Genomic DNA, 17,329 nt, shown 5'->3' with positions numbered 1-17,329 from the left:
GATACTGCACAAATACAAAGGATCAGGAAGAACTAAAACCTATCCTCCTCAGACTATTCCAAAAAATTCAAGAGGAAGGAACACTTCCAAGCTCCTTCTATGAAGCCAGCATCACCCTAATACCAAAACCAGATAAAGACAACACAATGAAAGAGAATTACAGACCAATATCCCTCATGAACATAGATGCCAAAATCCTCAACAAAATTCTAGCAAATCGGCTCCAGCAGTACATCAGAAAGATCATACACCATGACCAAGTAGGATTTATCCCAGGAATGCAAGGATGGTATAATATCCGCAAATCAATAAACGTGATACATCACATAAACAAATTGAGAGATAAAAATCACATAGTCATATCAATTGATGCAGAAAAAGCATTTGACAAAATCCAACACCCTTTCTTGATTCTAAACTCTCAACAAGGTGGGAATAGAAGGCTCATACCTCAACATAATAAAAGCTATATATGATAAACCCACAGCAAACATCATACTCAATGGACAAAAACTAAAAACATTTCACCTAAGAACAGGAACAAGACAGGGATGCCCACTCTCACCACTCCTGTTTGACATAGTACTGGAAGTATTAGCCATTGCAATTAGACAAGAAGAAGAAATAAAAGGCATCCAAATTGGAAAAGAACAAGTAAAGCTGTCTTTATATGCAGATGACATGATATTGTACATAAAAAATCCGAAAGACTCCGTCAAAAAACTAATAGACTTAATAAATGAATTTGGCAATGTAGCAGGATACAAAATTAACGCCAAGAAATCTATGGCCTTTCTATACACCAATAGTGAACTTACAGACAGAGACTAAAAAGGCAATTCCATTTACCATCGCACCAAAAAAATTAAGATACCTAGGAATAAACTTAACTAAGGAGGTAAAAGACCTATACGCAGAAAACTACAGGACACTGAAAAAAGAGATAGAGGAAGACGTAAACAGATGGAAGAACATACCATGTTCATGGATTGGTAGAATCAACATCATTAAAATGTCCATACTACCCAAAGCAATCTATAGATTCAATGCACTCCCCATTAAAATACCAATGGCATATTGCACCGACCTTGAAAGAACTCTCCAAAAATTCATCTGGAATAAAAAAAGACCCCGAATAGCCACAGCAATCCTGCGAAAGAAGAATAAAGTAGGAGGGATCTCAATACCAGATTTCAAGCTGTATTACAAAGCCACTGTTCTCAAAACAGCCTGGTACTGGCACAAGAACAGACATATAGATCAGTGGAACAGAATAGAGAATCCAGATATTGACCCAAACCACTATGCTCAATTAATATTTGACAAAGGAGGCATGAACATACAATGGAGTCAAGACAGTCTCTTCAATAAATGGTGTTGGGAAAATTGGACAGATACATGCAAAAAAATGAAGCTTGATCACCAACTTACGCCATACACAAAAATAAACTCAAAATGGATACAGGACTTAAACATAAGACGGGAAACCATAAAAATACTAGAGCAATCCACAGGCAGCAAAATCTCAGACATATGCCAAAAGAAATTCTTCACTGACACTGCCCCTAGGGCAATGGAAGCTAAAGAGAAAATTAACAAATGGGACTACATCAAAATAAAAAGCTTTTTTACAGCAAAAGAAACCATTAACAAAACAACAAGAAGGCCTACTGCATGGGAGAACATATTTGCAAATGGCATCACTGATAAAGGTTTGATCTCCAACATCTACATGCAGCTTATACAACTTAATAAAAGGAAGATAAATGATCCAATAAAGAAATGGGCAACAGACCTAAATAGAAGCTTTTCAAAAGAAGACAGAAGGAAGGCCAAGAGACACATGAAAACATGCTCAACGTCACTAATTATCCGAGAGATGCAAATCAAAACAACAATGCGGTACCATCTCACACCTGTCAGAATGGCTATCATCAACAAATCAACAAACGACAAGTGTTGGCGAGGATGCGGAGAAAAAGGAACCCTCGTGCACTGCTGGTGGGAATGCAGACTGGTGCAGCCACTGTGGAGAACAGTATGGAGCTTCCTCAAAAAACTGAAAATGGAACTCCCATTTGACCCAGTAATCCCACTCCTGGGAATATATCCGAAGAAACTAGAAACACCAATCAGAAAGGATATATGCACCCCTATGTTCATAGCAGCACAATTCACCATAGCTAAGATTTGGAAACAGCCTAGGTGCCCGTCAGCAGATGACTGGATCAGAAAACTGTGGTACATCTACACAATGGAATACTATGCTGCCATAAAAAAGAAGGAATTCTCATCATTTGCAGCAACCTGGATGGAATTGGAGAACATTATGTTAAGTGAAATAAGTCAGTCAATGAAAGAAAAATACCACATGATCTCACTCATTTATGGGTAATAAAGAACATTATAAACTTGAACAAAAAGACAGATACAGAGACAGTAAAGCATCAAACAGACTGTCAAATTACAGGGGGAAAGTTAGGGAGAGGTGGGGGAGATAAGAGATCAATCAAAGGACTTGTATGCATGCATATAAGCATAACCAATGGATGCAAAACTCTGGGGGGTGAGGGCATATATGGGAGGGGGTGGGGGGAGGCAATGGTAAAATATGTACACATATAATACCTTAATAAAAAAAATTGAAAAAAAACAACAACAAAGGATCATGAGACTACTATAAATACTTCTTATATACCAACAATTTGGGCAACCTAGAACACATGGATAAGGTCCTAGAAACATACAGGATTTCAAAACTAAATCATGAAGAGACAGAGAATTTGTACAGAGCAATTATTAGGAAGGAGATTGAATCAATTATCAAAAACCTTTCAACAAACAAAAGTACAGGACCAAATAACCTCACTAGTAAGTTCTACTAAATTAAAGTAAAAGACTTAATAGCATTATTTCTCAAACTCTTTTAAAAATAAAATAGGGTAGAACACTTCCAAACTCATTTTATGAGGCCAGCATTATCCTGATACCGAAGCTTGACAAGGACACTACAAGAAAAATAGTAACAGGCCAATATTACTGATGAATATAGATGCAAAATTGCTCAAGAAAATATTAGCAAACCAAATTCAACAGTTCACTAAAGGATTATACACTATGATCAATGGGATTTATTCCAGGAATGCAAGGATGGCTCAATGTCCATAAATCAGTCAACATAATATACCACATTAACAAAACCAAGGATAAAAATCATATGAACATCTCAATAGATGCAAAGAAAGCACTGAGGGATCTGGGCAGGGACCTGGGACCCAATCGATCACCTCGCAGGTGGGATGGTGGAGCTGGTGAGGGGGTGGGGCCAGGCCACAGCGGGGTGCCAGGTGGGGCTGTGGGGCTGCGAGCCTGGGGGCACAAGCTGGGTCCTGATCCCTACAGGCCACCCCGATGGACCCCACCCATGCACGAATTTGTGCACTGGGCCTCTAATTTATTATAATTTCCAAGCATCACTTACATAATACAAAATTATTCTACATTCATCAATGCTGACTGAAATACTCTTAAGGAACAGAAGCTATACAGTTATTGAACAAGGTTTATTTATGCTATACATAGGATTCCTCATGTCAGAAGTAAAATACTAAATATTTGTGTTATGCCATGAGTCTAGAGGCTTTTGTGCACGAAGAGAACTGGACATATAGGCAACTGATGTTTTACACCAGCTTGAGGAATGCTGCTCCTGCCTGTCAGAGGCCACACTTCACTGAAATGTATTGTTACTCAAGTGGCCACCTGCACCAATCAGTCAGTTATCACTGAAGATAGATGTACTTGTGGATGGAAACATCTTAAGTTTGTAAGCACTCATTGAAATATTCTAAGACATTTTTAGGATCCTGTGAACTGGCACAGTTTCTCTTGAAGTTGAAGAGCAAAGCATACGCAGTTAATAACAGAAGAATAGCTAAGAACACTTAAGAACCAGTGCTCTACAGTCAAGGTGCCAAATTTCCATTCACCCTTTCAACCTAATTCTCTTAGAATTATAGAGCTCTTGTAAATATCAAAAGGATCGTTCAGGGTCTTTGAGGAGAAATGTGCTCAGTTGGAGCATTACATTTGTGTACAAAAATCAAAGGTTTCTTATGCTTTAGCTTTCCCATAACTTCTCGGGAAGTCATCATAGGAGCTACAGTGCAGATATACTATAGCTAAATGGTCTGTGCTCCTAGACTTTGGAAAGGATAGAATTTAATTCTAAAGTAAAGTCATGAACTGCGTAATGCTGTACGCATTTGTCAACAACAGACTGCATATACAATGGTGGTCCCATAAGATAAGATTATAATGTAGCTGAAAACTTCTTATCACCTATAACATGGTCACTGTCATAATGTCCTGGCACAGTGCTTTATTCACATATTTGTGCTGATGCTGATGTACACAGACCTATGGCACTGCCAGTTAGATAACAGTGGTACAGCACATACAATTGTGTGCAGCACATTGTACTTGATAATAAACACTATGTTGCTGGTTTATGTTTACTATACTGTACATTTAATTATTATTTTAAAGATTTTTTTCCTATTTCTAATACAAATGTTTGAGATTAGTCAACAAACATATATGCAGAGCCCATGGACACAGACAACAGTGTGGTGGAGGCCAGGGGAGGGGAACAGGCTGGGTGGAGGTGGGCAAAGGGGGGGAAATGAGGGACATCTGTAATAGTGTCAACAATAAAAAATAAAAAAGAATGTTTGCTGTTTTACACCAACAGCAACCTCATACATGTATTTACCATATTTCTAGATAGTATATATTTTTTTGTGCTTGATTTATTCATGTGTTGTTTTGCACAGTAACATGCTATACAGGCTTGTAGCCCAGGAGCAATAGTCTATACCAGTGGTCGGCAAACTCATTAGTCAACAGAGCCAAATATCAACAGTACGATTGAAATTTCTTTTGAGAGCCAAATTTTTTAAACTTAAACTTCTTCTAATGCCACTCCTCCAAATAGACTCGCCCAGGCTGTGGTATTTTGTGGAAGAGCCACACTCAAGGGGCCAAAGAGCCACATGTGGCTCGCAAGCCGCAGTTTGCCGACCACATGGCCTAAGACTGTTGTAGGCTGTACCATCTAGGTTTTTGTTAGTGCACTTTGTGATGTTCGTATGATTGAACTGTCTAGCAACACATTTCTCAGAACTTATCTCCATCATTAAGTGGAGCGTGACTGTATTGAAGAGGCCAGGAATTGGAATTAATAGATTTTACTTTAATGAGTTATTTTTTATTTGTATTTTTCAAATCCTATTAAACAACAAAAAATTCCCACCACACATGTGGTTGTGTCTTCCTGATGCTCAGACTATGGGTATAAATGTTACTGAAAGATAGTTTTAATCCACTGTGCCAGAGGTGGAAGAACAAAGCAGACAAGGCTGTAGAAAGTTGGCACAGATCTAATAGTAAGTAATGTTTCATGCCAAAAGCGGGCATTGTTCCTGCTATTATAAGAAAGGGGAAAACGAGTGGCAATTCGTTTTTTGGAAATGAATACACCACAGCCAGAAAGGTTTGGGGGTGGGTATGAAGTCACTGCTATCAACAGACAGGAGGACACAAAGGAAGCATATTGAATGAGCCCAACCTTTGTAATAGGAAGTGAGAAGCCATGTGGGAAAAGGCTTTTCAAGCACTGGACTGCAGCTCTGTCTGAAATCAAGAACTCAATGTGTGAGAGAATGATATCCATCTACCTAGGCTAGGGGAAAGAGTTCCTGTTGCTTACTTAGGAGCAGGGTTGGTTTGTCCTGGGGTGGAGTCATCTTCCCAGAAAAAAAAATTGGTATAGAATAAATCAACTATGTTTTTTTAAAGGACTTGGCCATTCTCTTTTAGAATTTTTTAAGCAGGTATGAAAAGCAGTCACTAGTTATGGCTCAGGGCTGCCAAAAATGCAGATCTAAAAGAACTAGCAATAAAATAGGATGAAATCTTATTACTTATCTTCCCACATGACTTTCTTTCTACATGCCTACAGTGTGGCTGTGTTACAAACAAGAAGCTCACATCTATTTGGGGCTTTTGCCTGATTATGTGAAAAAACTGTCAGGTGGTGTCCTAGATAATAAAAATATGAAGGCTGTTGCAGGTCAAATGCAGCGCCTATCACTGGCAGGCACATTCATAACCAGGTAATAAGTATGCTTCAAATCTAAAATTAGAGCATCCAAATCACAGGTTTAATAGAATGTCATTCTTATTGATCTTTATCAACCTTATTCCTTTGTCTCATATAAATTTTATATCGCTCATGCCTCTTTTTCACCCTCTCATCTTATTTTACTTTACTCCTTTTATGTGACCCAAATTGAACCTCTGTATTATTTTCTATATTGGTTAGACTTGTGTTCAATTGCAGGAAATGACAGTGGCTTCACCAAATAAGAGCTTACTTTTGAAATCTGGAGATAAACTGTGGTGGGCATGTGGAATAGTGCCATGCCCGTGATGTCAGAAATGTCCCAGACAGCTGCAATTTTCCTCCCACATCATCTATAGCATGTAACTTTCATCCTCATGCTTCCTAGATGCTGTTGTCTCTACAGGCAACCTCTCCACATGCCAGGGAAGAAAAAGGGGGGAAGAGGGAGAAAAAGTCAAAAGGAGCATTTCAGCTGAATCTTAATGCTTTTAAAAACATTCACTTTTTTTTGTACATCACATTGGCCAGAGATGATTAATTAACAATGGCCCTGGAAATTGGGACTGAGACAAAGTTGAATTTCTCCTTAGGAAAGATGAATGGTTTGGAGTAGATAGCTAATGTGCACTGCACTGGCCCTCCTGAGTTAACATTGTTTTCTGCATCCTGTTTTAGCTATAAATGTACAGTTAGATTGCAATATTTGTCATTAAATTAATTGATCTATTACATAACCCCTTTCCTAAAAACCATTAAAAATATCTTATACTAACTCATTACATACAGTGGTTTTCAATGTTTAGTGTGCATTGACAGCATTGGAGGGCTAGTTAAAGCTCCGATTGCTGGACCCCCATCTCGATTTTCTGATCAGATGTCTGGGGTCGGGTCAAAGAATTTGCAGAACTAACAATTTCCAAGTGATGCTGATGCAGCTGGTCCGAGGGCAGCACTCGAAAGGAAACCGTTGGGAAGTTTTGAAGGGAGATCTTATAAAATTCAACTTGATTTTCAAAGCCAAGCTTCGGTGGGGCATGCTTTCTGCACCTTTACTGGTTAAGACCTGTTCTTATTGTTTAAATAAGGTTATGGAAGGGTCAAAGTGATGTTTTATTTCATGTATTATTTTAATAGCATAAACAATAAAGAGTTATACTCTGAGTGCAAATATTTCAAATGACAGAGACAAAAAGGCTGTGCTGGCCACTGACCCCAGCCCAGTCCTTCAGTCACTTCCAAATGACCACTGTTAGTAATTTGATGTCTATTTTCACATCTTTTAAAAAAATATTTCTATTGATTTTAGAGAGGAAGGAAGAGGGAGAGATAGAAACACCAATCATGAGAGAGACATTGATCGGCTGCCTCCTGTGTGCCCCCTACAGCAGATCAAGTCCACAACCCGGGCATGTGCCCTGACCGGGAATCAAACTGTGACCTCCTGGTTCATAAGTTCCTGCTCAACTACTGAGCCATGCTGCCCAGGCTATTTGCACATCTTTTATGTCCAATTCAATTATATTGTAATTTATTATATGCTATATATTAAAAAGGTAATAGGCAAATTGACCCTGACGGCAGAACAACCAGGAACAACTGTTCACTATGATGTGCACTGACCACCATGGGGCAGACGCTCAGTGCAGTAGCTGCCTCTGGATGGTCAGTGTGCTCCCACAGGGGGAGCTCGGCTCAGCCGCAAGCCGGGCTGACGGCTGTGAGCACAGCGGCGGTGGTGGGATCCTCTCCAGCCTCCGTGGCAGCGCTAAGGATGTCTGACTGACAGCTTAGGCCCGATCCCCCAGGCAGCAAGCCTAAGCTGGCAGGTAGACATCCCCCGAGGGGTCCCGGACTGTGAGAGAGCACAGGCCAGGCTGAGAGACCTCCCCTCCCGAGTGCACGAATTTTCATGCACCGGACCTCTACTCTGTACATATTTACTTAAAATTTATTATACAGGGTTTAAAATATAAACTTCATACTATATACATTTTTCATGGCATTGCTTTTATATGCTTAACAATGTCTTAGATTTTAAAATAAAACATGATTTTTAAAAATTAAAAATGCAGGTTTTGTAAAATAACAGCATTCAGCTACCTATTGAGTGTGGGCTGCTTAAATCCTAGCAATACAAGTGACATAAATTATAATACAAAGAACACCAAAACCATTCTCAGTTCATGTTGAAAATTTATAAATAAACTGTGTTTTAACCTATATTTCTTTAGATAGGTTTTTCTCTTTTATGCTGGGAAAAATGAAACAGTTTATCAGTTTTTCCTAAGTTCATAAAAGTGACACATGTTCACTCTAGCAAATTAGAGAAATAATACCACATGATATCACTTATATGTAGAATCTAAAGAACAAATTACAGGAACAAATAAAATAGAAACTGACTTATAAATACAGAGAACACAGTGATGGATGTCAGAAGGGAGGATTGTTAGGGAGTAGGGTAAAAAATGGTGAATGGATTAAGAAGTACTAATGGGTTGTTACAAAATAGGCATGGGGATGTAAGGTAAAGCATGGGGAACATAGTCAACAATATTGTAATAACTATGTATTGTGATGAGTGGGCACTTGAATTATCAGAGGAAACATTTTGTAGCCTATATGATTGTCTGTTTGCTATGCTGTATACATGCCTGAAACTAATACAAAATAGTGTTGAATGAAAACTATAATTGAAAAAATAAAATAATAATAGTAAAAGTAAGAAAATGATAGGCATTGAAATACTGAAAATAGCCAGTATCAATATTTTACTCCTTTCTAAGACATCTAACTTTATAACATCTAACTTTATAACATGAAAATGTGTATAAGTACATATTTTAAATTGTGCTGTTATACATTATATTTTACCTTTTTCATTTTTATTTAATGTTATTTAATAATTTTAGAACCATAAATTTTCAGTTTTTGTATAATATTATTTTATAATGGACCTTTTTTCCCCTTGCTTATTGTGTATTTACTTTGTGTTAAATTCCCATCCCCATTTATTGTCATAAATATTCTTATGTTTGTAATTATTAGTCTGATAGAGGTGAGAGTGGAGGAGGATGAGGAGGACTGGATGAAGGAAGGTGAAAAGAATGACAAAGAACATATATGCCTGTTCTTGGTGCAGCCACTATGCAAAACAATGTGGAGTGTCCTTGAAAAATTAAAAATGGAACTGCCATTTGATCCAGTGATCCCACTTCTAGAAATATATCCTAATAAGCTTGAAACATGGATCAGAAAGAATGTATGATATATGCACCCCCATGTTCATAGCAGTATTATTTGCAATAGCTAAGATCTGAAAACAGCCCAAGTGCCCATCAATAGATAAGAGGATAAAAAAGGTGTGATGCATTTATACAATGAAACTAGTAGCCCATTTGCATGAAGATTCGTGCAATAGACCTTCATTCACCTGGCTGCCTGCACCAGTTTTCTGCCGGCACCAGGGACCCAGGCCTTGGCTGTGGTCACCACCTTCTGCCTTCTTTCAGGGTCCGGGCTTGGCCCTGGGCGGTGGCCTTGGGCTCGGCTGCACCCAGCGTCCCTGCTACCCAATCAAGGCTGGGAAAGCCTAAGGCGGCTTTCCCTGGCCTTGGGCTCCGCCACAGCACCCCAGCATCCCAGCGTCCCAGCGACCGCAGGAGCCAGCCGACCCCCCAGGTCGGCTCGCTCCTGCGATTGGAGCAGGCACCCCACTGGCGCCCAAGGCCGGGAAAAGCCTTGGGTGGCTTTCCCCGGCCTTGGGCTCCACCACACCCCAGCTTCCCTGCAACGGTTTCCTGGTGGGCGTGGTTGAGGAGCGTGGCTTGGTTGGTGGGCGTGGCTTGGGTGTAGCGAAGGTGCGGTCAATTTGCATATTTGTCTATTATAAGGTAAGACTAGAGGCCCGGTGCACGAAATTCGTGCACTGGGGGGGTGAGGGGATGTGCCCCTCAGCCCAATCTGCACCCTCTTCAATCTGGGACCCCTCAGGGGATGTCCAACTTCCAGCAGTTGGACATCCCTCTCACAATCCGGAACCACTGGCTCCTAACCACTCACCTGCCTGCCTGCCTGATTGTCCCTAACCCCACTGCCTGCCTGCCTGCTCGCCCCTACCTTGATCTCCTGCCAGCCTGATTGCCCCTACCTTGCACTCCCCTATCAGCCTGATCACCCCAAACTGCCTGTGCCTTGGCCCCCAGTCTGGCCTCCCTCTGGAGGCACCACCCCCACAACCCCAATGCTGCTGCCACTGCAGCTGGTTATGGCTGCCTGAGCCTTGGCCTTTGTAGCCACTGCGGCTTTGTCTGGAAAGATGTCCGGAAGACAACCACTCTAATTAGCATATTACCCTTTTATTAGTATAGATTTGGGGACCATTACAACCACGCAGAACTTGAAGAAAACACATGGCCCTGGTCAGTTTGGCTTAATGGAGAGAGCATCGGCCTGTGGACTGAAGAGTCCAGGTTTGATTCTGATCAGGGGCACACATGCCTGGGTTTCGGGCTCAATCCCCAGTAGGGGGCCTGGGGCGGCAGCTGATCAGTGATTCTTTTTTTTTTTTTAATATATTTTATTGATTTTTCACAGAGAGGAAGGGAGAGGGATAGAGAGCTAGAAACATCGATGAGAGAGAAACATCGACCAGCTGCTTCCTGCACACCCCCCACCGGGATATGTGCCAGCAACCAATGTACATGCCCTTAACCGGAATCGAACCTGGGGCCTTCCAGTCCGCAGACCGACGCTCTATCCACTGAGCCAAACCGGTGTCGGTTGATCAGTGATTCTTATCATTGATGTTTCTATCTCTCTCTCCCTCTCCCTTTCTGAAATTTTAAAAATATATATTTTTTTAAAGAAAACACATCATCTTCACTTTGGGCTTTGTCATCTTACAATATCCTTTGTGCAGTGTTTTAACTTCCCTCAACTTTCCTTTACCCACCTTTAAAGTGCAATCTATTTTGGGGAAGATGATCAGGAAAGTGATTCCAATGGGTAGAAGTTTTTTTGGAGGGGATGGGTCATGAAGATATTTAAAAATTGAGCATGGTGATGGTTGTACCACTCTGAATTTACTTTAAAAAACCAGTTCATTGTACACTTTAGGTGACATGTACAGTATATGGGTTATATCTCAACAAAGCTGTTCTTTTATTTCTTTTTAAATAAAGACCAGTCTTATAATCAGTTGCAGATGTTTTCAGAGGCCCCTCAAGATTTGCTCACCATGTCCCAAATCACGGCTGTGATTCCCAGTTGCCTCCACTCCTGGTGGATCTGGATGGTGTGGTTTGCAAAGGAGAAGGTGGCAAGAGGCTTATGGAATTTCGGCAACCCCATTCCCCCGGTCTCCTCATAGGGCACCAGGGCCATCCCCACTGGGCCAGCTCTGCTCCCTTTAACCTGTTGGGCAAAAGAATCCTGCGTGCTCTGGCCAGAAAGTGCATTCTTTCTTAGGTGGCCCGGATGCTTTTTTTAAGGTCATTTTATGGATTCAAAAGAATAAACAGAGATGTGGAAAGCTTTTGTCAAAATCCTTTCACATGGTTCTTCCAGTCTCATGGGAAATGAGATGTGGCTCTGAATTCATCCCAAAGTGTGTCTTTGGGCAAAAGCACTCAGAACGGTACAACTCCTGCAGAATGCCCCACACACTTTGCTGTCAGGACTCAGGGGGGCTTGAGGGTGAGCGAGGCGGCAGTGCCAGCACAGGACCTGGGAGAAGGTAGCGCTTTCTACACTGCCCAGGCCACGTGGACTACAGCAGTACCTGCCCAGGTGGGCAGGGTGTTTCTGCTGTTTTGTTTTGGTCTGGCCTCCACCCCGTCAGCCACGGACCTGTGCCTGTACTGAGACTGAATGCTTTGATGGCCCTACTTTTTGGTGGACAGTGGATGCACTCCCAGAGACTGGCAGTTAGACTCTGGCGGCTTCTGAGTCCCTTGCGGGGAGAGCCCGGCCCTAGGTCAAGAACAGACTCAGGCGTCCTCGGCCAGGAGGCCTCCTTGGGCTAGGGGCCGCCACAGTTTGAAGGCTGGCCATGACCCCAATCCTGGCAGGGATCTCCTCTGGGATGCTGGCAGGCCTGGTCTAGGGCTGAGGGCGGTTTAGAGGCTGGTCATGCCCCCGATCCTGGTGGGGATCTCCTCTGGGGCGCTGGCAGGCCTGGGTTAGGGTCACTGGCGGTTTGGAGGCCGGTCACGCCCCCGATCCTGTTGGGGGTCTCCTCTGGGGTGCTGGCAGGCCTGGGCTAATGGCCACCCTGGTTTAGAGACCGGTCAAGCCCCCGATCCTGGTGGGGGTCTCCTCTGGGGCGCTGGCAGGCCTGGGCTCTGGCGCCGCAAAGGGAGAGGTTCCTGAACCTGCTTCCCACACACCTAGGCTAGGATCCATCTTGTAGGAGGCGGCTTCAATGCCCGGGGTCGGTGACCAGGTCCTCCTGAGCCTCGCTTTCTGGGCTGCAGTCCCACGTCTCCCAGTGCCCCAGCCACGGATGCGCCCACGCAGTTGCCCCCACCACCAGCCACCTCAGCGCAGGCCACAGCAGCTGAAGCCAGCCTCTTGGAAGCCAGGCCACCACACCCACGACCCCTAGTAGCTCTCTGCTGCTTGCTCTGTGCCCTGTCCACTGGGGTCAGGGAGTGCTCCCAGCCCAGAGGCCCTCCCTCCCTCCGCAGCCTGGCTTGGGAAGCTGGCCTCATGCTGGGGCTACTATGCCAGCATGCCCACTCGGCTACAATGGGTGCGACACGGGCCCCATGGAGGCCAACCTGGAGAACGTGGACCCAAACTCTGCATCCAGCTGCTGCAGATGGCCTCGGTGGTCAACTACCACCTGCTCCTTCCATTGGCCCCATTGATCCCTCTCAGCACCAGCCATTTAGGCGAGGGTGGCGATCGCCGGGGACCCCGCCCCGGGAGGCTGCTGGCCGTGCCCGGCCACGCCCCCCGGGTCTCGATGCAGCCCTGGACCCGGGGAGGCTGCTGGCCGTGCCCGGCCACGCCCCCCCGGGTCGCGATGGGTCCCGGGACCCCCGGGAGGCTGCTGGCCGTGCCCGGCCACGCCCCCCAGGTCGCGATGCAGCACTGGACCCCCGGGAGGCTGCTGGCCGTGCCCGGCCACGCCCCCCCATCTCAATCCAGCCGGGGACCCAGGGAGGCTTCTGGCTTTTCCCTACCACGCCCCTCTAGGGTTGCCATCGCTCCCCAGGACCCCGGGAACTAAGAGGATTTGGCGGCCGCCATCTTGGTTTTCTCAACGGCCATATAGGCACCCGGAGTCCCGCCCCCTGCCTCTCGCAGGTCCAATCATGGGCATAGCGGAGGTGCGGTCAATTTGCATGTTACTCTATTATAAAGTAAGATACTATGCAGCTGTAAAAGAGAAGGATCTCTAACTCTTTGAGACAACATGAAGGGACCTGGAGATTATTATGCTAAGCAAAATAAGCCAGTCAGAGAAAAACAAATATCACATGATCTCACTTACATGTGGAATCTAATGAACAAAATAAACAGACAAACAAAATAGATCCAGAGACATGGAAGCATGTAACACACTGAGGATTCTCAGAGGGAAGGCGTGGGGAGAAGGGATTAACCAAAGAACTTATATGCATATATGCATAACCCATGAACACAGACAATAATGTGGCCCCTGCAGAGGGGGGAGGAGTAGGGAGGAGGGGGTCAATGAGGGGGGGAAAGAACATCTGTAATACTTTCAACAATAAAGATAAGTTAAAACAAAAGAACACGTATGTGCATAGCCTATGTACTCAAACAACCGTGTGGTGATAGCCAGACAAAGGGAAGGTGGTGGGGGCTGAGTAGAGGTAAGTAAGGGGGCGTCTGGAATGGGGCCTATCTGTAATAGTGTCAACAATAAATTTAAAAATAAGAAAAAAGCTGGTGTGGCTGGTGTGGCTCAGCTGGTGTGGCTGGTGTGGCTGGTGTGGCTCAGTGGTTGAGTGTCAACCTATGAACCAAGAGGTCATGGTTTGTTTCCCAGTCAGGGCACATGCCTTGATTGCAGGCTCAATCCCCAGTAGGACATGTGCAGGAGGCAGCTGATCAATGATTCTCTCTTATCATTGATGGTTCTATCTCTCTCTTTCTCCCTCTCCCTTCCTCTCTGAAATCAATAAAAATATATTTAAATAAAAGAAAAAAAGAAGTCTACATTACAGACTAGATTTTTAGTAGAAATGCTAACCCAAAGAATGTGAATATACTTATCTTCTGTTGCATATCATCAAGTGATTGTCTAGTTACTACAAGTTTCAAAAAAATAAAAAATGTTGTCAGTATTAAATATCATCTAAGAACATAAGTAACCCTATCTGGGTAACTAAATTGATTAGAGCATCCTGATTCGTAAAGGTTGCAGGTTCTATTCTTGGTCAGGACACATAGAAGAATCAAACAATAAATGCATAAATAAGTAGAACAATAAGTTGATGTTCCTCTCATGTATTATATACATGACTTTCTTTAATTGGCATTTTCTTTTATTTTTAATGAAATTTCTTATTATTTTCTTTTAAGTGTTACTTATTTATCTTTAAAAAATTTATGTTCTGAAAATATCTAGCTAAATTTATCAGTATTTTCATTGTGAATTCTCTTAAAATCACTTCATTGAGATATGATTGACATACAAAAAATTGTACATTTAATGTATATAGCTTGTTGAGTTTGGAGATGGGTATAAACCTCTGAAATTGTCACCAAAATCCCTACCCTAAACATATATATCACTTCCAAAAGTTTCTTCCTGCCCTGTGTATGTATGTATGTATGTGATAAGAACACTTCATATAAGATTTACCTGCTTGGCAAATATTTAAATATACAATAAGGTATTGTTAACTATAGAGGCTCTATGGTAGAGATAAGATCTCTAGAAAATATTTATCTTATATAACTGAAACTTTGTACCTTTTGACCAACCTTGTGCCTTTCTATTTCCCTCTCCCTACAACACATGACAACCACCATTCTACTGTCTGCCTCAATGAGAGTGACTATTTCAGGCTCCTCAAACTATGTAAAGAACAGTCCTTGCTTTGGGAAAATGAGTTTAATTTCTCATCAGGGAGAGAATTTATGAGCAATCATGACCTTTACAGAATGAAAAGCACACAACACGAGGCTCACAGAGATGAATGAAGATGTACGTGTGCATCACTTGGATTTATAATCTTGCTTATGAGCATGTCTTTATGTTTATTTAATATTTGAAGATAAATTATATCTATACATTTGAATAATGACTAAAATATGGCAAGATGAAAGTTACTAAAATGTCAAAATTAGAAAGTGCTAAAGATCACTAAAAATGCATCCTTGCTTTGACCACATCTACTTATTAGTAATTTATGTGTGTGAAACTAATGCCATCAAAACAATTACATTAAAGGAAAATTTTTGAAATTTTTATTGAAATATAAAAGTATTTTAAAAGTATAGAGCTCATTAATATTTTTCAAGGTGAATACAGAGTGGGGAAAAAGTAGGCTTATAGTTGTATGTAAAGCACAGAGTTTATTCTGTATTATTATTTATTAACTATTGTATTATTTTCCATATAAATAACTGTAAAGTTACTTTTGTCCCACCCTGTATACTATAGTAGAGCATGCAGATCAAGAAATGTTACATCACTAGGACCACAGAATCACCCAAAGCTCTTCCTCAGTCACTACCCTAAAAAATAAACATTAACCTAACTTTTAACATCATAGATTCTATTTTTTAAATGTGTGCTTTAATAAGTATAAAGTATATAAACAATTAGGTAAGGTTATGGAGAAGCTGATTAGCAGACGTGAATGAGAAGATACAAGTGTCTGTCTAAATTTAGTATAGTTTTTATAGAATATTAATTAAAGTTTAATATATAATTTCTCATTTGTTATTTTGGAAGTCCTTTATTGTAAAGATTATTATTTTGTCTGATACCAAACAGCAGCCACATTGTCAGTGCTTATTCTGGACCTTCAGGTTGGATAAATTCAATTTCTTCTTGAGACACAAGTGTCCTTCTGTATTTCTGAGGTAATGTGTTTATTATTTCTGCGGTGTCAGGAGGACCCTGATGCATCAGCCAGGCTGGTGATTTACTTCCCTTAGACTGCTGTGAGGTTGAAGAAGAGTGAGATGGTCCTGCTGAGATCAAAACTTCTAACACTTTGGGTTTATGATTACTTCCTCTGTCAGGGAGCATTATTAATGGAGTATGGGGCTGACTTTACCTGATGACCCTGCTAGCCAATATCATCTTGTTGCCCTTCATGACCCCCAACAACATATATTCTTTTTTTCTTGTTTGTGCATTTCATATAAAGTCATATAGTATATACTTTATTTCTGACCTCTTTTGCTCTATATTCATCAGTTTTAGCTATTTTATTATGTGCATTTTTAGTTTCTTTATTATAACTGCTGCAAAATATTTTATTTGGAATATACCACAATTACTTTATTCATTATATTGTTGGATATTTGGGTAGATTCCAGTATTGAGAGATTATGAATAGTGCTGCTATAAACATTCTTGTATGCATCATCTGGTGAACAGATGTATGTATTTCTGTTGCATATATACCAAGGAATTGAATTGTTAGATCATAGGATCAGCCTATGTTCACTTTTCAAAGATATTGCCAGCCAATTTTTCTATATCGGTAAACCAATTTGCACTACCATCAGCAGTATATGAGAGTTAAGTTTTGACTGCTCCACATTCTCACCAACAATTTATTTAGGTCATTTTCAATGTTGCCATTCTTTTTAAAAGACAATTTTTTTTTTTTTATTTCAGAGAGGAAGGAAGAAGGATAGAAAGATAGAAACATCAATGATGAGAGAGAATCATTGAATGGCTGCTTCCTGCACACCCCCTACTGGGGAATGAGCCCACAACCTGGGTATGTGCCATGACCGGGACTTGAACCTTGACCTCCTTGTTCATAGGTTGATACTCAACCTGAGCCACGCCAGCCAATTTTGCCATTCTTATTAATATATACAGGTATATTATGGTTTTATTCTGTATTTTCTCACTAAATAATAAAATTGAATAATATGTTTTCATAAGTTTATTTTCTTAGATATCCTCTTTTGTGA

The 17,329-nt window shown here is 41.7% G+C and overlaps 1 pseudogene; it reads right to left on the bottom strand.

Annotated features, from left to right (window-relative positions):
- Nucleotides 1–16,187: 16,187 nt before the first annotated feature.
- On the bottom strand, nucleotides 16,188–16,496 carry LOC103290665 (alpha-ketoglutarate dehydrogenase component 4-like; annotated as a pseudogene).
- Nucleotides 16,497–17,329: the final 833 nt, after the last annotated feature.

This window comes from Eptesicus fuscus, chromosome 3, assembly GCF_027574615.1.
Source record: "Eptesicus fuscus isolate TK198812 chromosome 3, DD_ASM_mEF_20220401, whole genome shotgun sequence".
Classification (NCBI taxonomy): domain Eukaryota; kingdom Metazoa; phylum Chordata; class Mammalia; order Chiroptera; family Vespertilionidae; genus Eptesicus; species Eptesicus fuscus.
The sequence above is the reverse complement of the archived record's forward strand: the minus strand, read 5'-3'. Positions and strand labels throughout refer to the sequence as shown.